At 30.7% G+C, this 27,121-nt stretch overlaps 1 pseudogene across 1 annotated transcript in view; it reads right to left on the bottom strand.

The window, feature by feature from the left end:
• Positions 1–26,531, bottom strand: part of LOC143233389 (ubiquitin conjugation factor E4 A-like) — a 56,127-nt pseudogene extending 29,596 nt beyond the window's left edge. The window contains exons 1-8 of the transcript XR_013018117.1: positions 26,373–26,531; positions 17,526–17,842; positions 14,244–14,347; positions 6,796–6,960; positions 6,094–6,229; positions 3,545–3,759; positions 1,425–1,610; positions 932–1,049 (exon numbers count right to left, since the gene is read on the bottom strand). The product of XR_013018117.1 is annotated as a ubiquitin conjugation factor E4 A-like (transcript). The remainder of the gene's footprint in view (positions 1–931; positions 1,050–1,424; positions 1,611–3,544; positions 3,760–6,093; positions 6,230–6,795; positions 6,961–14,243; positions 14,348–17,525; positions 17,843–26,372) is intronic.
• Positions 26,532–27,121: the final 590 nt, after the last annotated feature.

Raw genomic sequence — 27,121 nt, 5'->3', positions numbered from 1 at the left:
GGTGCTTGTGTGTTCCACTTGCCACTGCATTCCTCAATTTAATATAAACAATTTGTGACTCATAGCAATAGTCAAAACTCCAATGGTTAGCCTACCAACCTGCAGGTCACACAAAATGGTTTGCATAAACTTTCTATGAATGTACAAAAGTAATAGAATTGAAAGTATAAAAAAACGACTTAAATCTAAAGTATATAATGTGAAAATGAAACTTCAAATGTAAAATTGTTCAATGTTAGGACACATCTAATGGCATGCATATCAGTTAAATAGTTTTTTCTGTGAAAAAAAAAAAAAGAACACCACCACCACCAACAACAAAAAACTAAAAAAACTTAACCTTGACACAAAAACTAGACAACTGAAGACAGGACTGATGTTTTCAATCTCTAAAATTAAAATATTAATATTGATGACCTTTACAGTATTACATGACCATTACAATATTAATATTGATGACCATTACAGTTTCCATACGTTTTTTTTAAGATATTGTATTGAAGAATTATTTGAATATCAGTACAAATGAGTTTGGGTTTTAAAACAAATTTTCAATCCCATACCTCACCTACAAGACTCCTAAAACCTGAAAAGGTGAACATGTCCAAGTAGATAAAATTTTTGTCCCCAAAATACAAAGTTGGACAACTCTGACTGCATATAAAAATAATTGTCCTTTCTTTCCAGTGTACACTGTGTGAGCAGCAGTGATTAGCAATTCTGAGTAGAAATGCTGGCTGTTTCAATAAGACTAATATACTGGTTTATAGCAATACTTATTGATGTTTTAACAATAATATTAAACTGATGAATGGTTATAAGTAGAAATGCCTACTGTTTTAATGGTCCTGTGGTGTTTTCTAAATTAGTAGTATCTAAACTTTATGGGTTAAAATGTTAACACATTTAAAACACAAGTCAAATGTTTTACCTCCATTGGCATGTAGACAGTCTCCAATCCATTTCATAGTTTTATGTCTAACTTCTGGTGAGCTTCTTAGTAACAGATAAAAGATTTGGTGCATTTGGGTGGTCACAGATCTCAAAGGCTGAAAAAGCAGATGAGAAACATTATACCTTTAGAAATGATTGAACTGCATGTATAAACAATACATACATAAATATATCAAATTATCCAGTCCTATGCTATAAGCCTTGGTGAATCTGATAAAAATTCTAAAATCTTTTCAGACTTGTCAAAAAAAAACAAACAAACAGTTTAACTGGTTAGAAAGTGACATTTTCTGCCAACACATAAAACATTGTTTTTGTATAAAACTTGCAGTTGTATTACCCCTTTTTTTTTTTAAATTTATGAGTAAAACTTTTTCCTGGAGATCTATTTCCAATAGTTTTACATTACTACAAAAAAAAGTGACTTTACATTTAGAAAATGAGATGCAAGTATACCAGCTTTCACTCACCATCCATATGTTCTGCTCTGTGATTTTATGTTCTTGTTGTGTGGAATGAGATGGATTCTCAAAGAAGTCATAGTGGTCCGTTTCTGCACGAGGAACACACGATATAGCGAGTGGAGCACCAAGCAATGAAAACTGATAAAGCTTACCATTAGTTTTGTCTCGTGGAATGCTGAAATCAAGCAGAGCCTGAAGAAAACATTTTAATAGTAAGAATAAATATAGTCTTAATCACTTTAATCCTATTTGTAATCCGTCTTAAGCAAAATATTTTATATATTCTGTCAATTGTAGGTTTTGGAAAACACAGTAAAACAATTTTGATAATAACAGCAGTCTTTAAATTTAAAAATAAATAGCAGAGCAATAAACAAAATGAAAAACCTGTCATATTAGTTTCTTGGTCAAGCATTTTAATGGTATAAATTGTAATTACATAAACACCATGAAAAACGAATGAAATATATCTTTTGCATGACATCTACATTTATGTATGTGATTTTGCATTCATTTATCAATACATATAAAGGACATTATGCTTGAATGTATCAAAAACTATTACTGATCTATTATTTAAAATTGACAAATAATTTTGTTTCTCTTAAATCAGGATTACTTTATTACAATTCATTAACTCAGTTAATGCATAATGTTGGAACAAAATTGTGTACACAAAATCAGAATTACAACAAATTAACTGCTAGAACATTCCTGGTAAAAATAGAATACAAATGAAGGTTCTGTTTCACTAAATCCAGATAAAAAGTACATTTCAAGCAACGTATTTTATGCCAACACAAGTTTTTAGCTTAAATAAACACTTAACTATAAATAAACAAAAAAACAGCTCATTAATAACCCAAGCAGTTTTGGAGGGTGGAGCTTTCTTCATCAAGCAAACATTCCCAGCTTGCTTCTGAAAGTGCTTGGATTACAAGGCTTTATATTTTTAATTGATTTTTGAACATGTGTCTTTCCCAAATATCAAAAATGAGTTAAGTTGGTTTCCTTTATTAAAACTGCATGTAGTTTATAAACTTTTAGAAGAATTTGAACTTCATCTACAATATAAAAATAGCTTATTTTTGTCAAGTCATCTCATGTCACAAAACTATTAAATCTAATTGAACAACAGAAGGAATATAACTTTATTATAGCAATACTTACGTGACACAAAATATTAAAATTACAGAAGAGCTTATTTAAAGAAGTTATATTTTTAACTATTTGTGTTAATAATGCAACCTCAGGTTACTTGTTACAACAAACAAGCCATAAATAACCAGTAAACATCAATGATGATACGTGTATTTACCCACCAATTAATTTTACAATTTATTTAATGAATTACTTAAACTTATTTAAGTAACATATGCCATCTCATAGTCCAACAGGTTTTCAGTTGAGATGAAATGTTAAAATCCTATAAACAACTATCTAACCTTTGTATTTTTAACTTTATTATCACAATATCCATGCTTCACTTTCAAGCTGTACATGACTAACATGTTGCAGTATTAAAATGGAAGATAGAGTATCAGAACCTTGTTATTTATACTGTATTACTACTAATTCTTTAAATGACATTTATGTAGGCTGTTTTGATCATTTTACTTATAGTTGGTTTGTTTCATATTTTATGAAAAATGACACTCAGTTTTTTAATAATAGTTTTAAGATTGTTAGCCATCAATAAAATTATTAATGATACTTGTTCCTTAACCATAAACTGTTATTGCCAAATAACAAATTTATTAAAAAATAAACAAACTCCTTTCACCAAATAAACACAACTGTTTCTTCAAAAGTGTTTAGTTCTTAAATATAGGCCTTACTTTTCCTAGATACTTTAATTAAACATTATACTTGGATTATAGTAAACAATAAACTAACCAAATTAATACTATATTTGTATGCGTAATAAGTAAAAATTAAAGTGACCACATTTCTTGACCCCTAATGTGCAAGTTTCAGAAACTCTTAATATTTAATGCAAAGACCATAAGAACGTACTTAAAATGAATGCTTAATATCACTTAAAAAATTCATTAAGAAAATATCAAATGCCCATGTTCTTGTTTGACTTGTATGTTAATACAACAAATATACGAAGATAATCTCACCTCTGCTAAGTCTGCAGAACAAGCAAAATATCGGAGTGTATCAATGCAGATAAAGAGATATCTATCTACTAGAGACATGTTTAGAAAACATCTTCTAAGGATTTCAAATGAACCAGAAAAGGCATCCAGAAGTGACACATCTTCACCAGATTTATGTTGCTCATTTACATAACTGGCTAAACTATTTAAGTACTGATTCAGTGTTTCCATGTGCCCTATATAAAGAATTAACAGAAGTGTGAAATGAGTGAAACAAGAAGCAAAGCACAGATTCAACTAAGTGAAGGTTTGTTTAATTCAATACTTCAGAGAAAGCTTTACCACTGCAATTCCTACAAGTCAACTTTGGTTAGATAAACCTGAAATTTGTAGTAATTCTCCAAATTTATAGATTTGATCTCACCAATTTAATATATTTTTTAAAGTTCATACTTTTTACCATCTTGTACCACATATATTGCTTTTCATTAAATACTTCTTAAAGAAAAGAAGCCAATAAAACTTTTGTTTTGGGGGAGCTGAATACCATGTGAATTCTCAAGATGGCTGGTACGGGTATTAAAACGTTAATTAAAATAAAGTACAGAACAACAATTTGACCTTCTTAGGTCATCTTCAGGTTAATAAAGTCATTATTAAAAAAGTTTAATAATCAATGACTAACAGACTATTGATACTTAGAATAAAAAACAACTTCACTGTTATAAAGCCTCTATTTGGCACTTCATGGTTTTTATTGTTATTTAATATATCTTTATAATTATAAAATGTTAATATCTTTAAGAAGTCTGTAACTGGTTAAGGACATTGTTTGAAAGAAAAGTCCAAGAAATCTAAATTTTAGTTAATATTAAAAACCTGTAATGTCCTTTCATGATGCATTTACTAAGTAATTAATACATAGAATGTTCAAGATATGAATCGAAAATTATATGTAGTTGAATTCTTTCAAATAAAACATTAAATAACATTATGTATTAATTGCTTGCCCAACCAAACCAGGTTTATGTTATTACTCAAACCTTACAGATGTTACTTCCAGAAAAATGTTTTTTTAACTCAAAATTATTAGCAAATCAATCATTAACACAAAATGTAATGCAAACACTTATGTTTATATTTGAATCATTGCAAATGCCTAAGTAGGTCATTAATTGCTAATACTAGGTCAGTAAAAACTGCAACTGGATTGCCTGTTCTTTAAACACAATGTCAACACTAACTTTATGTACTAGGTCAGTAAGAAACTGCAACTGGGTTGACTGTTCTTTAAACACAATGTCAACACTAACTTTATGTACTAGGTCAGTAAAAACTGCAACTGGATTGCCTGTTCTTTAAACACAATGTCAACACTAACTTTATGTACTAGGTCAGTAAGAAACTGCAACTGGGTTGACTATTCTTTAAACACAATGTCAACACTAACTTTATGTACTAGGTCAGTAAGAAACTGCAACTGGGTTGACTGTTCTTTAAACACAATGTCAACACTAACTTTATGTACTAGGTCAGTAAGAAACTGCAACTGGGTTGACTGTTCTTTAAACACAATGTTAACATTAACTTTATGTACTAGGTCAGTAAGAAACTGCAACTGGGTTGACTGTTCTTTAAACACAATGTTAACATTAACTTTATGTACTAGGTCAGTAAGAAACTGCAACTGGATTGCCTGTTCTTTAAACACAATGTCAACACTAACTTTATGTACTAGGTCAGTAAGAAACTGCAACTGGGTTGACTGTTCTTTAAACACAATGTTAACATTAACTTTATGTACTAGGTCAGTAAGAAACTGCAACTGGGTTGACTGTTCTTTAAACACAATGTCAACACTAACTTTATGTACTAGGTCAGTAAGAAACTGCAACTGGGTTGACTGTTCTTTAAACACAATGTTAACATTAACTTTATGTACTAGGTCAGTAAGAAACTGCAACTGGGTTGACTGTTCTTTAAACACAATGTTAACATTAAATTTATGTACTAGATCAGTAATAAAACAGCAACTGGGTTGACTGTCCTTTAAACACAATGTCAACACTAACTATGTACTAGGTCAGTAATAAAACTGCAACTGGATTGACTGTTCTTTAAACACAATGTCAACACTAACTTTATGAACTAGGTCAGTAATAAAACTGCAACTGGATTGACTGTTCTTTAAACACAATGTCAACACTAACTTTATGTACTAGGTCAGTAATAAAACTGCAACTGGATTGACTCTTCTTTAAACACAATGTCAACACTAGCTTTATGTACTAGGTCAGTAAGAAACTGCAACTGGATTGACTATCCTTTAAACACAATGTCAACACTAACTTTATGTACTAGGTCAGTAATAAAACTGCAACTGGATTGACTGTTCTTTAAACACAATGTCAACACTAAATTTATGCCAGATTCTCCAGAATTAAAGAACTTGTAACAAAATTATGCATCAGAAAAGTTATAATTGTTCTATAAACATATTTTGCTGGGAACATAGTTATTCAATTTCACTTTGATAGATTAAAATGTAACAAAGGAAAACAAAAAGGTACCTGGTTTTGCACTATAGTTTTGAATCAGTTCAATAAGTTCTTGGGAACACCTAGCATGTGGATAGATTTCAGAATGACAAAGACTGGTAGCACTTTGTGATAGTATAACTTGATTCAGCTGTTTGTAAATATTATCCTGCAACAAATTCCTACTAATTAGTCTCTCTAAATATATCGTAATATCACTTCAGTTAAGTACAAGTACACCCTGAATACAGTCATAAATTATATACTTTCCTTTATCTACAGAAAAGTTCCACTTACTGTTTCCATATTATTATTCACTATATCTAAGTCTTTAAAAAAGTAGTTAAACTCATAACTAAAGGAAACAGTTAACAAAATAACCAGCCTGAAATAATCTCTGGACCCACAACTGAATCAAATTCACATGTATTTATACATGATTGAATTTTATTATTCTACATTTTATAATTGCACACAGATACTTGACTTTTATCATAACAAATTTTACAAGTTGATTTTACTAATACAGAGCAACAACCATTAGAAGTATTTATGTCTTTAAATGCCATGCTGGAAGCAAAAGTGATATACAACATCACAGGTAGATTCCCAAGCAATTCTGCGATCCTCAAGTAGTTTTTAGTAATACTATAATAAATTTTCAAAAGAAAAACAACTAATACATGCACCTTTAAATAAGATACGAGTAATGATAAATGTTTACATGCCACTAACCTCAAGTTTATTCTTTGATATGAACAGTCTGTGGTAACACAGATAGAGATACAACAGAACCTGCTCTACACCCGTCTCTTCTTCAGTGATCCCATCAGAAACTCCTACTCTGGTAATTACAATACTTTCAGCTGGATCTTTCAACATCAGTCTTTCAAATACTGCCTGAAAATTTGCATTTCAAATTATTGTATTTGGCAAGTATTATATATTAGTTGGCTTATCTTATTGAATTTATGCATATATGTAAACTTGATTGTAAAAATTTTTGACAAGAAGTATTCTGTTGACAGATTTCAAGAACATAAATCAGTTTACTATTAAAACTACTTTTCATGATCTTGTATATATTGCAGAGAAAAAGATTCAACTGTACTGAAGTACCTATACATGTCTGGTGTCGTAGATTGGGAGGATATATTGCAGAGAAAAAGATTCAACTGTACTGAAGTACCTATACATGTCTGGTGTCATAGATTGGGAGGATATATTGTAGAGAAAGATATTCAACTGTACTGAAGTACCTATACATGTCTGGTGTCGTAGATTGGGAGGATATATAGAAGAGAAAAAGATTCAACTGTACTGAAGTACCTATACATGTCTGGTGTCGTAGATTGGGAGGATATATAGAAGAGAAAAAGATTCAACTGTACTGAAGTACCTATACATGTCTGGTTTCATAGATTGGGAGGATATATTGTAGAGAAAGATATTCAACTGTACTGAAGTACCTATACATGTCTGGTGTCATAGATTGGGAGGATATATAGAAGAGAAAAAGATTCAACTGTACTGAAGTACCTATACATGTCTGGTGTCGTGAGATTGGGAGGATATATTGTAGAGAAAAGATTCAACTGTACTGAAGTACCTATACATGTCTGGTGTCGTGAGATTGGGAGGATATATAGAAGAGAAAAAGATTCAACTGTACTGAAGTACCTATACATGTCTGGTGTCGTAGATTGGGAGGATATATAGAAGAGAAAAAGATTCAACTGTACTGAAGTACCTATACATGTCTGGTTTCATAGATTGGGAGGATATATAGAAGAGAAAAAGATTCAACTGTACTGAAGTACCTATACATGTCTGGTGTCGTAGATTGGGAGGATATATATAAGAGAAAAAAGATTCAACTGTACTGAAGTACCTATACATGTCTGGTGTCGTAGATTGGGAGGATATATAGAAGAGAAAAAAGATTCAACTGTACTGAAGTACCTATACATGTCTGGTGTCGTAGATTGGGAGGATATATTGTAGAGAAAGATATTCAACTGTACTGAAGTACCTATACATGTCTGGTGTCATAGATTGGGAGGATATATAGAAGAGAAAAAGATTCAACTGTACTGAAGTACCTATACATGTCTGGTGTCGTAGATTGGGAGGATATATTGTAGAGAAAAAGATTCAACTGTACTGAAGTACCTATACATGTCTGGTGTCGTAGATTGGGAGGATATATAGAAGAGAAAAAGGTTCAACTGTACTGAAGTACCTATACATGTCTGGTGTCGTAGATTGGGAGGATATAGAAGAGAAAAAGATTCAACTGTACTGAAGTACCTATACATGTCTGGTTTCATAGATTGGGAGGATATATAGAAGAGAAAAAGATTCAACTGTACTGAAGTACCTATACATGTCTGGTGTCGTAGATTGGGAGGATATATAGAAGAGAAAAAAGATTCAACTGTACTGAAGTACCTATACATGTCTGGTGTCGTAGATTGGGAGGATATATTGTAGAGAAAGATATTCAACTGTACTGAAGTACCTATACATGTCTGGTGTCATAGATTGGGAGGATATATAGAAGAGAAAAAGATTCAACTGTACTGAAGTACCTATACATGTCTGGTTTCATAGATTGGGAGGATATATAGAAGAGAAAAAGATTCAACTGTACTGAAGTACCTATACATGCCTGGTGTCGTAGATTGGGAGGATATATTGTAGAGAAAAAGATTCAACTGTACTGAAGTACCTATACATGTCTGGTGTCGTAGATTGGGAGGATATATTGCAGAGAAAAAGATTCAACTGTACTGAAGTACCTATACATGTCTGGTTTCATAGATTGGGAGGATATATAGAAGAGAAAAAGATTCAACTGTACTGAAGTACCTATACATGTCTGGTGTCACAGATTGGGAGGATATATTGTAGAGAAAAAGATTCAACTGTACTGAAGTACCTATACATGTCTGGTTTCATAGATTGGGAGGATATATTGTAGAGAAAAAGATTCAACTGTACTGAAGTACCTATACATGTCTGGTTTCATAGATTGGGAGGATATATAGAAGAGAAAAAGATTCAACTGTACTGAAGTACCTATACATGTCTGGTGTCATAGATTGGGAGGATATATTGTAGAGAAAAAGATTCAACTGTACTGAAGTACCTATACATGTCTGGTGTCTGGGAGGATATATTGTAGAGAAAAAGATTCAACTGTACTGAAGTACCTATACATGTCTGGTGTCATAGATTGGGAGGATATATTGTAGAGAAAAAGATTCAACTGTACTGAAGTACCTATACATGTCTGGTGTTAGATTGGGAGGATATATTGTAGAGAAAAAGATTCAACTGTACTGAAGTACCTATACATGTCTGGTGTCATAGATTGGGAGGATATATAGTAGAGAAAAAGATTCAACTGTACTGAAGTACCTATACATGTCTGGTGTCATATATTGGGAGGATATATAGTTAAAAGATTCAACTGTACTGAAGTACCTATACATGTCTGGTGTCATAGATTGGGAGGATATATAGAAGAGAAAAAGATTCAACTGTACTGAAGTACCTATACATGTCTGGTGTCATAGATTGGGAGGATATATAGTTATATGATTTTGGGTAAATTTCTAATAAAAAAATGAATAAATGAGTGACTGGATAAGTTTTCAGTCATTTTAATTTCACTGTCTCAATGCTATAAAAGGTCTCAACTGGATTAGAAAACCAATGGTAACATACATGAAACTTGGCTGACACTAACATTTAGTGCCTGCTTTACACAGCTTAAGAAGCTTCATAACAGATGAATAGATCATGTGCTAAAACCAAAAGGTCTACACTCCATATTTTGTGGCATTACTTTTTAACCTTTCCTAGCATGTGCAAACACACATGTACATATTGATAAAGTGTTGGCACTCGTAAATAGCTATGTTTACAGTGATGCTTACATTACTGCTATTGCTGAAAAGTAAATTACTTATATTGTTGCTTTTTATAACATATATAAATTAATTAAAAAAAATCTTTGTGACTTTATAACTACCACTAGCAAATTTTACACATTCTGTGTGAAATACCGTTAAGCAAGTAAAGTCTATCTTTATTATTTGTAGCAAAACATTTATATTGTAATGCATGTAACTTCTAAAGCAAAAGTAGAAGTTAATATCACATTTGGTACTTCAGTAAGACAGTTTTAATCAATCAGAATAGATCAATATAAAATAGTTATGATATCACCCAAGTGTACCTATTAATGTGTTAATACTTACACATACACTACTTGCTAATAAGTTACATCTATTTTTAAGGATATTTTGTGGAAGACAATATATGTATGAAGTGAAGGTGTAATATTTATTCTATCACAACAAAATATCCACTCCAGATATAGATAGAACCAAAGATGACAACTTACAGATTACTGAAAAAAACAATCAAAATCAAAATTAAGTCACCAGTGCAGTAAGTTGTGAATTCAGAGCTTCTCTATAACAACCATCAGAATAAAACAAACCCCAAAACTGCTGTTTAAGCCTTTTAAAGATATCTTCATAAGAGTTCTATTGGGTGACAAAAGGTAAAGCCACTCATAAGATCAAATCTAATCCAACGATTAAGACAGGAAGAATTGTCACTACTCCAACATCATATAAAGAACTAGGAAATAAGAAAATCAAACAAACAGTACATGACAGCACCACTTCACAATTCCATGGTCCACCATTTAAACTTACAAGTAAGTCTACCTTCTAAAACCCATATTTAACAGTAAAGGTTCAATCTCCCACCTACTGGTTTTATATATGATGTTAATATTGACCAGTAAAACTTCATGTAGTAGGAACTTAGTCCATTTATACAAATGTTTAAAAAATGCAATAATTTCACAAATCAAAATGACCAGTTTCAATGTATATAGCCTGTTCAGTAACATACCAATGTTAAAACACTACAGATCTTCCCTCAACAATCTAAAAATGTTAGAACTCTCAAGGGAAGCATCCAGCTGTTAATCTCACTGATAACAAAACTTAACTTTCTTCCAACATGAAGATAAAATATTATCAACAACATGAGAACCTAGCCATAGACTCACTTCTACCATCAATACTCAGTAACAATTTTTAATGATAGCACTCTCAAACAATCTCTAAGGTCCAGTATCAGGTTCAGTTATGCTCATTTACAATGCAGTCACAAATTACACACAACATTTCAAAAGTCATGAACAGAGCTGACATAAAATGACCTCAAAAATTAATATTACCAACAAGGAACATGGTAAAATGAAGAAATAAGAACACATTACTTCAACCCTTCTTGACAATGGATAACTTGATAAATTGAAAAACAAAATCAAGAAAAAACCAGAAATAAGAAGGAGGAAACTTAAACTCACAACCATATTCCCCTACGTCAAATGTTTCTTTGAGAATATACTGAACATATGCAAAAACAAAATATTTAGAAAACCCAACATAACATGGTCAGTTAGTACACAAAAAAACCACCTATAAGACCAAGAGCAGAAAAACACTGTTTACAACATCCTTCATGAATTTGTATTCTAACAGATTGGAGAGAAACAGACAGAATAGATATGGAATAAAACTAATATTATGGGATATGAACCACACATATATGAAAAGGAAACCCTGTAGATACACCAAATTGATAACACACATTGTCAACCTAACAAGGCCAGTAAAACTTGGATACTTTTTATTAAAACTATTCTACTAGTTTATTCCAGTGCTTATGATGTGGAGGCCTGGATAAGATAACTTACTAGCCTTTCTAACAAGATTTAACTTAAATCACAATCAGAAAAAACAGACATCCCCAGAACTTTCCCCAAGACAGTAACATATCAATAGCAGATTGCAGGATAAAAAAAATTAATAATAAATAGTAACTAATTAATAATCAAATAAAAGTGATCATATAAGCTGCTAATCACAACACTATTTTTTGAATACTAAAACACAAACCATACATGTATGCATAGTACAAGTATTTTGTAAAATACATATATCAATATGCAAGGAAAATACAAGTATTTAGAAGTTAGAGCAACCACATAGATTGCATATCTTCACACTGCCTCTCCTTATTAGTAATGTATGTGTTTATACTGGATAATATAAATTTCAAAGAAACTCAGAAAATCCTAACCAGGTCCAGATACTTTCTTGTACTATGATGAGGATTCTCAACTTTGGTGAGCCCATGAAATTTGGTAAAATTTGATTACACTTTACAGAGTTATTAACCAAAAAATGTCCTGTCTCATTATAAAATAATGCTTCAAAGTAATTCAGGATCTGAATGTTGATCCCAACTAAATTTGGGGAGAAGTGTCCCGTATTTACTTTATTTTCTCCAGTACAAAAGTCTAATAGTTTTTGAGATACGCATGTAGAAACATAGATACACACTGACTCAAGAGCAATACACAAAGGGTAATGAGTGTATGGAATGCTACAGAATCCAAGTTGCCAAAAAATTGGTAAATTTCTTCTTACATTTTAACAGAAATATCTATTTAGTACATATGGCAATGTAACATTTCTTCTAAACTGGTCATGCAGTTTTGTTGTTTTAAATGTATTTTAAGTGATAGTAAATAATTATGAAACAAATGTCAAGTCTGTAAAATTAGTTTTGGTTTTATTTGAACTATATTAATAATAAATAAATATATTAATAATAAATAATAAATATATTAATAAATAGTTTATTTTGACTGCATTATTTTCCCATCCAATTTTTTTACAAAACAAGTTCCATATAGTCTTATAGTTCAAATATGGAAATGTTTTTACTCAAATAAAGCATAAAAAATGTTTCAAACTTTGTTCACAATATTATACGTAAAAAGCACCAAAGAAATAACCAAAAAGTCAAAAACAGTTATTTACTTGTACATAAGATGTTTATCATAACTGATACAAGCTTTTGTGAAGTATTATACTTGTATGTTCTTATGCTTCAGGGCAGTATGCTATTTAATAAAACATTACCCAACAAGTGATGTAACCCCATATGAACACTACCACTTAGTCTCTCATTTGGTCGTTCCATACATGCTGTATATCACATGAAGTTATACCAAACCAAGTGTAAATCACATGAAGTTATACCAAACCAAGTGTACATCACATGAAGTTATACCAAACCAAGTGTACATCACATGAAGTTATACCAAACCAAGTGTACATCACATGAAGTTATACCAAACCAAGTGTACATCACATGAAGTTATACCAAACCAAGTGTACATCACATGAAGTTATACCAAACCAAGTGTACATCACATGAAGTTATACCAAACCAAGTGTACATCACATGAAGTTATACCAAACCAAGTGTACATCACATGAAGTTATACCAAACCAAGTGTAAGTCACATGAAGTTATACCAAACCAAGTGTAAGTCACATGAAGTTATACCAAACCAAGTGTACATCACATGAAGTTATACCAAACCAAGTGTACATCACATGAAGTTATACCAAACCAAGTGTAAATCACATGAAGTTATACCAAACCAAGTGTAAATCACATGAAGTTATACCAAACCAAGTGTAAATCACATGAAGTTATACCAAACCAAGTGTAAATCACATGAAGTTATACCAAACCAAGTGTAAATCACATGAAGTTATACCAAACCAAGTGTAAATCACATGAAGTTATACCAAACCAAGTGTAAATCACATGAAGTTATACCAAACCAAGTGTAAATCACATGAAGTTATACCAAACCAAGTGTAAATCACATGAAGTTATACCAAACCAAGTGTAAATCACATGAAGTTATACCAAACCAAGTGTAAATCACATGAAGTTATACCAAACCAAGTGTAAATCACATGAAGTTATACCAAACCAAGTGTAAATCACATGAAGTTATACCAAACCAAGTGTAAATCACATGAAGTTATACCAAACCAAGTGTAAATCACATGAAGTTATACCAAACTAAGTGAACATACAAAACTGTGTTCCTTCTCAAATGATAGAATTGTTGGTAAAATGTTAACCTGTGTATATTTGCTAATCCATCTAACCAAACAATAAGCAAAAGCATCTAAGTTCTAGCAAATTCAAAAACAATTGATGTATACATGAATTAATACAATTGTTTTGTTAAGACACAGAAAAGTAGCATTTCTGTTTACCTGGGATATGTTGTCCAGATCTAGCCAGTTCTGATCAGCCACAAGGTTATGAAGTTCTTCTAGATACACACAATGTGTGGGCCGTTTTAGATCTGTAGAAAATTCTGTTGAATGAGAAAAAATAGGCATGTTTCAATACACTTTTAAATATTAAAATAAATATATTTTTAATATTGTGAAAAAACTAATTAATGCTATTATATTCAGTTCAATCATTGTGCCTAATTTCCATTATTCCAGTTTGTGAATTAAGGTATTTATTATAATTCTCCAAAACACGATGCAACCTTTCTGGGCATTCTGTACACTTTAAAAACTTATTTAAATAAAATGAGAATAACTTTTTCCTATTACAAATATTAATGTAAATACTATTAGCAAATTCAGGTAGTGTACAATCCATTATGATTCATGTACAACAACCATAAGTCAAAGACTCTCGTATTCACACACTGTACACACTATCAAAAACTACAAATTACAACATTTTCCTAAAAGCATACTGAATACTACATATTGAAATTTCTTGTTTCCAAACTGCTTCAGGTAGCATACTGAATACTACCTAATGAAATTTCTTGTTTCCAAACTGCTTCAGGTAGCATACTGAATACTACCTAATGAAATTTCTTGTTTCCAAACTGCTTCAGGTAGCATACTGAATACTACCTAATGAAATTTCTTGTTTCCAAACTGCTTTGGGTAGCATACTGAATACTACACACTGAAATTTCTTGTTTCCAAACTGCTTTGGGTAGCATACTGAATACTACACACTGAAATTTCTTGTTTCCAAACTGCTTCAGGTAGCATACTGAATACTACACACTGAAATTTCTTGTTTCCAAACTGCTTCAGGTAGCATACTGAATACTACACACTGAAATTTCTTGTTTCCAAACTGCTTCAGGTAGCATACTGAATACTACACACTGAAATTTCTTGTTTCCAAACTGCTTCAGGTAGCATACTGAATACTACACACTGAAATTTCTTGTTTCCAAACTGCTTCAGGTAGCATACTGAATACTACACACTGAAATTTCTTGTTTCCAAACTGCTTCAGGTAGCATACTGAATACTACACACTGAAATTTCTTGTTTCCAAACTGCTTCAGGTAGCATACTGAATACTACATACTGAAATTTCTTGTTTCCAAACTGCTTCAGGTAGCATACTGAATACTACACACTGAAATTTCTTGTTTCCAAACTGCTTCAGGTAGCATACTGAATACTACACACTGAAATTTCTTGTTTCCAAACTGATTTGGGTAGCATACTGAATACTACATACTGAAATTTCTTGTTTCCAAACTGCTTTAGGTAGCATACTGAATACTACACACTGAAATTTCTTGTTTCCAAACTGCTTCAGGTAGCATACTGAATACTACACACTGAAATTTCTTGTTTCCAAACTGCTTTAGGTAGCATACTGAATACTACACACTGAAATTTCTTGTTTCCAAACTGCTTTAGGTAGCATACTGAATACTACACACTGAAATTTCTTGTTTCCAAACTGCTTTAGGTAGCATACTGAATACTACACACTGAAATTTCTTGTTTCCAAACTGCTTTAGGTAGCATACTGAATACTACATACTGAAATTTCTTGTTTCCAAACTGCTTTAGGTAGCATACTGAATACTACATACTGAAATTTCTTGTTTCCAAACTGCTTTAGGTGGCATACTGAATACTACACACTGAAATTTCTTGTTTCCAAACTGCTTTAGGTGGCATACTGAATACTACACACTGAAATTTCTTGTTTCCAAACTGCTTTAGGTAGCATACTGAATACTACACACTGAAATTTCTTGTTTCCAAACTGCTTTAGGTAGCATACTGAATACTACACACTGAAATTTCTTGTTTCCAAACTGCTTTAGGTAGCATACTGAATACTACATACTGAAATTTCTTGTTTCCAAACTGCTTTAGGTAGCATACTGAATACTACATACTGAAATTTCTTGTTTCCAAACTGCTTTAGGTGGCATACTGAATACTACATACTGAAATTTCTTGTTTCCAAACTGCTTTGAGTTATTTTATATGGTATAATTATCAGACTGTTAATGAGATATTGTAACCTTCCTTCTCCATATTTGCTTGAGAATGCTTTTGAAAATGTGTAGGCTTAGCTCTAGGAAAACACAAAACAGTTTCATATAAAAAGCTATTTCTTGTGTTAATGACACCATAACTGTTTAGGACACTTTACAAAAGAACAACAGTTGAAACAAAGTGGATACAGTCTTAAGTATAGAAAAGCCCAATTTCATTGCAATCAACCAAAGAATATGCCATGATAAGCAACAGTTTCAAGATGTACTAATGAATTAAAGCATACTGAAGCCCCAGAGTAAAAGTATACAGTAGCTTTGATAAAACATATAACAGAAATGTTACACAAAGAATAATTGCAGTACAAAGAGAAATAATGATCCACAGGTGAACAAATTAATTTAGTCTTTATTTACAGGTAAGTAAAATATTGAACGTCACTGTTCGGCTTTTATGTTATTTAACTTTGGGCTGTTTAGGTATAGAGAGAGGAGTGGAAACAAACATTTACAGAAGACAAAGCTAAGAATGATACAAAGCTAAATAAGACTAAAGTTCCAGTGCAGTGTCCCACAATCCTTAGATTATCTAAGTCAATGGCCACACCTATTACACATATTCAAGGCAGTTAAACAACCACTCCTTAATCATACTAGCTTATACAGATGAATAAGACCTCCAGAATAACGATATAATAATGAAGTCAACCAAGTATAAACTCTACAGAATAATTCTTGTCAGGAAACTTTTGTCTAAGGGGACAATTAGCAGTAGTTTATTACCTTTCCCATATATTTGGCTTACACGAAAAATCATTCTTTATTACCTATACAAGGGTACAAGGGCAAGTTAGAAGTTCTTTCAACTGTGATAGTGCATTTGGTGCAAAAAACGTACAACTTTCTACAATAAACAAGTGTACATACATATACAAGCACACACACATGGATTTTACTAAACATAAAAACACGTCAACGTTTAAGCCGTTGTCCTATAATACTGATTTATTACAAGATATCCATAAGATTAACTTCCAAACCTACTTTCCTCAATAAAGTCTATTAAGAAAAGTTTTCTAATTCTTCTAACTTTACAACATTACATTAAGTTATATAATACAATAACAATAGCATTTTCTGATAAGAGGTGGTACATTTATTGGGTATAAATAACAGATTCTAAGACTTCTATTTGAATATTTATTACCTTTGTCTAAAGTAATCCGGAATATTTCTTCAAGGATGCAATTCAGTTCAATTTTCTGAACTATCTCATTAACACTGTACTCGTGGAGTTGTCCAACTTGATTGTCATGATCACTTTTATGATGCAAAACTTCTTTAGACAGCTGTTTCTCACTGACAGATGAACCTCTGTCATTGATTCCAATGTCAGCTGGTAAAAAATTACTAGAACTATTTCTGAACTGTTTGGCTTCACTCAAGGAAGGAAACAAGCATACAAAGGGGTTGTTACTAATATCTTGATCAGACATGACTTTGTTCAGTGACTGACAGTCACACCTAAACAAGAAAATATTATTCTTTGAGAACAAGTTTTAGATGTAAGAAAGAATTTTTATATGTTAAAATGAAATAGCTTAGTTAGACCAAACTTTGTATAGTTACTATTTTGAAATTAAGAGTAATAATACAAATAATAAGGCAAGGTATAAACAATGTAGAACCAATGAAGTCTTAGCTTACTAATAATACAATTAAACCAACCAAAATTAACTGGTTTTATATATGTATATACTACTGAGTACCTATCCATTGTACGGGTGAAATTAAAACTTGTTTTATACATGTGTATACTGCAGAGTACCTATCCATTGTACGGGTGAAATTAAAACTTGTTTTATACATGTGTATACTGCAGAGTACCTATCCATTGTACGGGTGAAATTAAAACTTGTTTTATATATATGTATACTACGAGCACCTATCCATTGTATGGGTGAAATTCTCCGTTCTGTAGTTTTGGCAGCATGCTATTTTTACAGTATTAAGAGTTCAGTTTAATGTAATTATTGATAGAATCACATTGTTTGTAGTACCAAGTTAAAATGCTCATGTTGAAAAAGGTTTCTCATACGTGAACAAAATATTTACAGAGCTCTTCCTACTGACAAAACATCAACAGGGTGTTCGGAAAGTTACTTTGCAGTTTTGTCTGTTAATAAATATACAAGTGAACGGTGACTTTCTGAACACCCTGTATAATCAGAACAAATATGAAGTGGCTACATGTTGAAAAATGGATTACCAAGTCCTACATAAATAATATTACACTGTTTACAATTAACAGTTCATTAGATACGATGTAATTTATTTGATATTTCAAATCTTTTTGGAGGGCACAGACTCACCCTCAAATTTCACAATTTTTCATTACACCTTTTAACAACCACCTCTAAGGGACATTCAACACAATGTTTGATAATGATCGTGGTTTTACAAAGTGTCATGACCTTGAAAAAATATTCTTTTACATGTTATAATCCCTTTCTATATTGTTCAGGGCAATATTGAACTTTAGTGTACAGACCAGTACTGAGTTCACATCACATTATTAACACTAGCTATATAACAATTCTGCATATAGTATGACATTACATCATTATTAAGTTAAAGTTAACACTAGCTATATAACAATTCTGTATATAGTATGACATTACATCATTATTAAGTTACAGTTAACACTAGCTTCATAATGATTCTGTATATAGTATGACATTACATCATTAAGTTACAGTTAACACTAGCTATATAACAATTCTGTATATAGTATGACATTACATCATTAAGTTACAGTTAGCACTAGCTTCATAACAATTCTGTATATAGTATGACATTACATCATTATTAAGTTACAGTTAACACTAGCTACATAACAATTCTGTATATAGTATGACATTACATCATTATTAAGTTACAGTTAACACTAGCTACATAACAATTCTGTATATAGTATGACATTACATCATTGTTAAGTTACAGTTAACACTAGCTTCATAACGATTCTGTATATAGTATGACATTACATCATTATTAAGTTACAGTTAACACTAGCTATATAACAATTCTGTATATAGTATGACATTACATCATTAAGTTACAGTTAACACTAGCTATATAACGATTCTGTATATAGTATGACATTACATCATTATTAAGTTACAGTTAACACTAGCTTCATAACGATTCTGTATATAGTATGACATTACATCATTATTAAGTTACAGTTAACACTAGCTATATAACGATTCTGTATATAGTATGACATTACATCATTATTAAGTTACAGTTAACACTAGCTTCATAACAATTCTGTATATAGTATGACATTACATAATTATTAAGTTACAGTCAACACTAGCTACATAACAATTCTGTATATAGTATGACATTACATCATTAAGTTACAGTTAACACTAGCTTCATAACGATTCTGTATATAGTATGACATTACATCATTATTAAGTTACAGTTAACACTAGCTTCATAACGATTCTGTATATAGTATGACATTACATAATTATTAAGTTACAGTCAACACTAGCTACATAACAATTCTGTATATAGTATGACATTACATCATTATTAAGTTACAGTTAACACTAGCTTCATAACGATTCTGTATATAGTATGACATTACATCATTATTAAGTTACAGTTAACACTAGCTTCATAATGATTCTGTATATAGTATGACATTACATCATTATTAAGTTACAGTTAACACTAGCTTCATAATGATTCTGTATATAGTATGACATTACATCATTAAGTTACAGTTAACACTAGCTATATAACAATTCTGTATATAGTATGACATTACATCATTAAGTTACAGTTAGCACTAGCTTCATAACAATTCTGTATATAGTATGACATTACATCATTAAGTTACAGTTAACACTAGCTACATAACGATTCTGTATATAGTATGACATTACATCATTATTAAGTTACAGTTAACACTAGCTTCATAACAATTCTGTATATAGTATGACATTACATAATTATTAAGTTACAGTCAACACTAGCTACATAACAATTCTGTATATAGTATGACATTACATCATTATTAAGTTACAGTTAACACTAGCTTCATAACGATTCTGTATATAGTATGACATTACATCATTATTAAGTTACAGTTAACACTAGCTTCATAATGATTCTGTATATAGTATGACATTACATCATTAAGTTACAGTTAACACTAGCTATATAACAATTCTGTATATAGTATGACATTACATCATTAAGTTACAGTTAGCACTAGCTTCATAACGATTCTGTATATAGTATGACATTACATCATTATTAAGTTACAGTTAACACTAGCTTCATAACAATTCTGTATATAGTATGACATTACATCATTAAGTTACAGTTAGCACTAGCTTCATAACAATTCTGTATATAGTATGACATTACATCATTATTAAGTTACAGTTAACACTAGCTTCATAACGATTCTGTATATAGTATGACATTACATCATTATTAAGTTACAGTTAACACTAGCTTCATAACGATTCTGTATATAGTATGACATTACATCATTATTAAGTTACAGTTAACACTAGCTTCATAACGATTCTGTATATAGTATGACATTACATCAAGTTACAGTTAACACTAGCTACATAACGATTCTGTATATAGTATGACATTACATCATCATTAAGTTACAGTTAACACTAGCTTCATAACAATTCTGTATATAGTATGACATTACATCATCATTAAGTTACAGTTAACACTAGCTTCATAACAATTCTGTATATAGTATGACATTACATCATTATTAAGTTACAGTTAACACTAGCTTCATAACAATTCTGTATATAGTATGACATTACATAATTATTAAGTTACAGTCAACACTAGCTACATAACAATTCTGTATATAGTATGACATTACATCATTATTAAGTTACAGTTAACACTAGCTTCATAACGATTCTGTATATAGTATGACATTACATCATTATTAAGTTACAGTTAACACTAGCTTCATAATGATTCTGTATATAGTATGACATTACATCATTAAGTTACAGTTAACACTAGCTATATAACAATTCTGTATATAGTATGACATTACATCATTAAGTTACAGTTAGCACTAGCTTCATAACAATTCTGTATATAGTATGACATTACATCATTAAGTTACAGTTAACACTAGCTACATAACGATTCTGTATATAGTATGACATTACATCATTATTAAGTTACAGTTAACACTAGCTTCATAACAATTCTGTATATAGTATGACATTACATAATTATTAAGTTACAGTCAACACTAGCTACATAACAATTCTGTATATAGTATGACATTACATCATTATTAAGTTACAGTTAACACTAGCTTCATAACGATTCTGTATATAGTATGACATTACATCATTATTAAGTTACAGTTAACACTAGCTTCATAATGATTCTGTATATAGTATGACATTACATCATTAAGTTACAGTTAACACTAGCTATATAACAATTCTGTATATAGTATGACATTACATCATTAAGTTACAGTTAGCACTAGCTTCATAACAATTCTGTATATAGTATGACATTACATCATTATTAAGTTACAGTTAACACTAGCTTCATAACGATTCTGTATATAGTATGACATTACATCATTATTAAGTTACAGTTAACACTAGCTTCATAACGATTCTGTATATAGTATGACATTACATCATTATTAAGTTACAGTTAACACTAGCTTCATAACGATTCTGTATATAGTATGACATTACATCAAGTTACAGTTAACACTAGCTACATAACGATTCTGTATATAGTATGACATTACATCATCATTAAGTTACAGTTAACACTAGCTATATAACGATTCTGTATATAGTATGACATTACATCATCATTAAGTTACAGTTAACAGTAGCTACATAACGATTCTGTATATAATATGACATTACATCATTATTAAGTTACAGTTAACACTAGCTTCATAACAATTCTGTATATAGTATGACATTACATTATTATTAAGTTACAGTTAACAGTAGCTTCATAACAATTCTGTATATAGTATGACATTACATTATTATTAAGTTACAGTTAACAGTAGCTACATAGCAATTCTGTATATAGTATGACATTACATCATTATTAAGTTACAGTTAACAGTAGCTACATAACAATTCTGTATATAGTATGACATTACATCATTACTTTGTTAGCTGACAGTTATTATCTTTGTTGTAATTTTCTAATTATTTATTATTATTATTATTGAACTTAATAGAAATCTATTGTGCATCTTTCTGGTTAGTTTAAATGAGGTAGTGTTACACAAAGTATGTTTTTCTGGTCTTTCTTCTAATACAATTAACACACAATAAACTAATAATCTAATTTCATAATCATTTCTATGAAGTCTAGATAAAACTATATCAAAAATAAATGATGGCAAGTATGAAGAAATTTATTAACATGAAGGCTTTATAACATGGCTATATGATGGTGCTTGTACATGAAGGCTTTATAACGTGGCTATAGGATAGTGTTTGTACATGAAGGCTTTATAACATGGCTATAGGATAGTGTTTGTACATGAAGGCTTTATAACATGGCTATAGGATAATGTTTGTACATGAAGGCTTTATAACAGGGCTATAGGATAATGTTTGTACATGAAGGCTTTATAACGCGGCTATATGATAATGCTTGTACATGAAGGCTTTATAACGCGGGTATATGATAATGCTTGTACATGAAGGCTTTATAACGCGGCTATATGATAATGCTTGTACATGAAGGCTTTATAACGCGGCTATATGATGGTGCTTGTACATGAAGGCTTTATAACGCGGCTATATGATGGTGCTTGTACATGAAGGCTTTATAACGCGGCTATATGATGGTGCTTGTACATGAAGGCTTTATAACGCGGCTATATGATAATGCTTGTACATGAAGGCTTTATAACGCGGCTATATGATGGTGCTTGTACATGAAGGCTTTATAACGCGGCTATGTGATGGTGCTTGTACATGAAGGCTTTATAACGCGGCTATGTGATAATGCTTGTACATGAAGGCTTTATAACGCGGCTATGTGATAATGCTTGTACTTGAAGGCTTTATAACGCGGCTATGTGATAATGCTTGTACTTGAAGGCTTTATAACGCGGCTATGTGATAATGCTTGTACTTGAAGGCTTTATAACGCGGCTATGTGATAATGCTTGTACATGAAGGCTTTATAACGAGGCTATATGATAATGCTTGTACATAAAGGCTTTATAACGAGGCTATATGATAATGCTTGTACTTGAAGCCTTTATAATGCGGCTATATGATAATGCTTGTACATGGATATATTAACAGATAACCAAATCACAGACTTCCATAAAAAAAACTAATCAAAGGACTAGAATATAAAAGATGGAATTTCAAAAGTTAAACACACTTGGATGTTCCTTGTTACATTTGTTTTTAGTTATGTATGTAAAGAGTTTTTGTTCTTAATTTATATATTTAAAATCATGTTAAAAGTTTCAACAATATAACAGACATTATTTCAACAATATAACACACTTTACTTCTTTCTAAAAATTCTAATAAATAAATAAAAAAATGGTTAAAATAAACTTCTTTTGAGAATTGAAAAGTAAGAAGGTAAAGTGGCTGTTAGGGTCAATAAAGAAAAAAAACAAGGTAGATGGTTAGTTATGGCAAAGGTAGATTGGGGGAAAATTGAAAATGTGAAATTGTACAGTAGTAAACATATTTAAGGCTGTAGAGGTTGATTCATTTAACATTCAAGTACTATGCTAAACAACTTTGAATCTTTGATTACTTTCAATAAGGAACTGGATGACCAAAATGTTTGCATAATGGGAAGATCAAATACAGTAATAAAGTTATATGACAATGGAAGCACATAAACCTATCACTCTGTAATAAAGTTATATGACAATGGAAGCACATAAACCTATCACTCTGTAATAAAGTTATATGACAATGGAAGCACATAAACCTATCACTCTGTAATAAAGTTATATGACAATGGAAGCACATAAACCTATCACTCTGTAATAAAGTTATATGACAATGGAAGCACATAAACCTATCACTCTGTAATAAAGTTATATGACAATGGAAGCACATAAACCTATCACTCTGTAATAAAGTTATATGACAATGGAAGCACATAAACCTATCACTCTGTAATAAAGTTATATGACAATGGAAGCACATAAACCTATCACTCTGTAATAAAGTTATATGACAATGGAAGCACATAAACCAATCACTCTGTAATAAAGTTATATGACAATGGAAGCACATAAACCAATCACTCTGTAATAAAGTTATATGACAATGGAAGCACATAAACCAATCACTCTGTAATAAAGTTATATGACAATGGAAGCACATAAACCAATCACTCTGTAATAAAGTTATATGACAATGGAAGCACATAAACCAATCACTCTGTAATAAAGTTATATGACAATGGAAGCATATAAACCAATCACTCTGTAATAAAGTTATATGACAATGGAAGCATATAAACCAATCACTCTGTAATAAAGTTATATGACAATGGAAGCATATAAACCTATCACTATAACTTGCTTACCAGGAGATAAAATGTAACATTACAGCTACCTAAAAAGTACAGATAACTCCTTTTAAAGGTTTATGGATATAGACACATAGGCTAAACATAGGGTGAAATAATGAATTATTTAATAGTGAACAGGTCTTACATGATATTTTATACAGAATTAACTTCAATCAACAATGGACTGATTGAATCTGTAGAACAGAGTTGAGGGTAAAAGTGGTCTCAGTTTAAGCAGCTTAGTTAATCAGGATGTTTGTAAAAGATCTAACTGTATTCACTAAAAACAGCTGAAATTGAATTAGTGTTGAGAGAGTTTGAAAAACTGGGAATGGAAAATTGATAGCTCAGACACACAGATTGTGAAAAAAAAACTTAAAAGATGAAAATTTGTATAATAGTTTAAAAACAAACTTATATTTAGAAATAAAATCTGAAGTAAGTTTTGTTATTATTTTACTGTTTGAAATATAAAAGTACAAACTGTACAAACTCATGGTTTAAATTGAAATGGAATACTATAACAGATATTACTATGGACTGGTTAGATTTAGAATATGAAAAATAATTAGAAGTTACAGGTTCAAGTTATTTTACAGTAGGTGAAAAAGTGTCTACAGAAGGGGCTGAAGACAAGCATAACAACCAATGGTTGAATTTACCCACATGATACAATCAGATTTTGAGGGTGTAAATGGAAATTCATATAGTTAATCTCACCAAACAGATTTGATTTGTTGTTCTATGATGGTACAAAGAAAAATTAAACTTTAATTTCTAGTTTTCAGAAACTCAATTCTGAGATCACAAAATATTTATCTTTAGTGAAATGGGATGAGTTAACAGGCTATGCAAGACAGTTCTTAGAAATTAAAAATAAACTTTTAAATTTAAGATAAGCACATTCGTCAAAAGAAGTGAAAAATTTCGAAAAAGCCAGATCAAATAGAGTTAAAATAGTTATTTCTCTAAAATTGACATAAGCAGGATAAAGAACTTTATGAAGAAATGAATTACTAACTCAGTATCTGCAGTAATGAATGCTAGTACCTTACACAATAAAACGTATTGGTAAGACTGAAACTGTTAGAGAAGTCAGCGATATTTCGAAAAATATAGGGAGGGTTTTAATAACCAAATTTCTTGACAGTGAGTGAAAAGGGTAGCTTTAAGGGCTAAACCATAAATAGTTTAAATGTCCATATGTTTAACACTTATGCTACGAATAACTTACAATAATCGAATTTGTAAGTTGCATAATACACTGTTCGCCTAATTATCATAACTTAAGTCCACATCGTTTACTGTTAATTTACGTTTAGGTTATATAACTTACAAATTTAAAGAAAACTAAGAAAAAATTAGCTTCGTAAAATTTTATGCTAGTTCTAAGCTTACGTATAAACTATGGTCCAACACTACTTACAGTTTGTTTTTCACAAAAGTACAACCTTTTATAAGTTGTGTTATTGCTAGCGATAACTGTAACTTTATTTAACGCAAATAAACCTGCTTGTCCTACTGCTAAGAGTATTACACAATATGGCGCATCTCATCAGTTAGTAGAGTGTAGTGTCATCTGTCTGAGATTTTTGCTTAGCTTAAATACAATAATTTTAACTTTTGTTGATTCTGTTATTAAATATAATTTAAAATTCAAATAAAATATTATTATTTTATATTCACCGTGAATTGTTATTATTTATTCATACGAGTCAACTTATCTCTGTACTTAAAATTCGTGATTAATTTTCCATAGCCATTAACTTAAATATACACACCCTGCAACATTTAATCTATTCGAATGATAATGAATTTTCTCGTCGTGTTAATTTTAAAATCCTAGATATTACTTCATTACGTAAGTTAAAACATTCTTTTCTTCTTTGAAATAGATTTTATCAATCAGATAAACATCATAAATGTTTCTGTGTTGGTTTATTATTAAGCGTAACGCTACAATAATGGGTTATCTGTGCTCTGTTCGCTTCAGGTAACGGAACAACATTTTAATTGAAATATCTAGGACACAACAAATGATATCTAAGCATATCATGCACTTCCTATCTTATTTAATAAAACAATAATATGTGTTTTGTATTGTTTAGAAATTTTCAAAATGTTTATGTTTACCAACTATGTTTAACTTCCAATATAGAAAATCAGTAAAGAGAA

Source organism: Tachypleus tridentatus, chromosome 12 (assembly GCF_004210375.1).
Source record: "Tachypleus tridentatus isolate NWPU-2018 chromosome 12, ASM421037v1, whole genome shotgun sequence".
In the NCBI taxonomy this organism is placed as follows: Eukaryota; Metazoa; Arthropoda; class Merostomata; order Xiphosura; family Limulidae; genus Tachypleus; species Tachypleus tridentatus.
The sequence above is the reverse complement of the archived record's forward strand: the minus strand, read 5'-3'. Positions and strand labels throughout refer to the sequence as shown.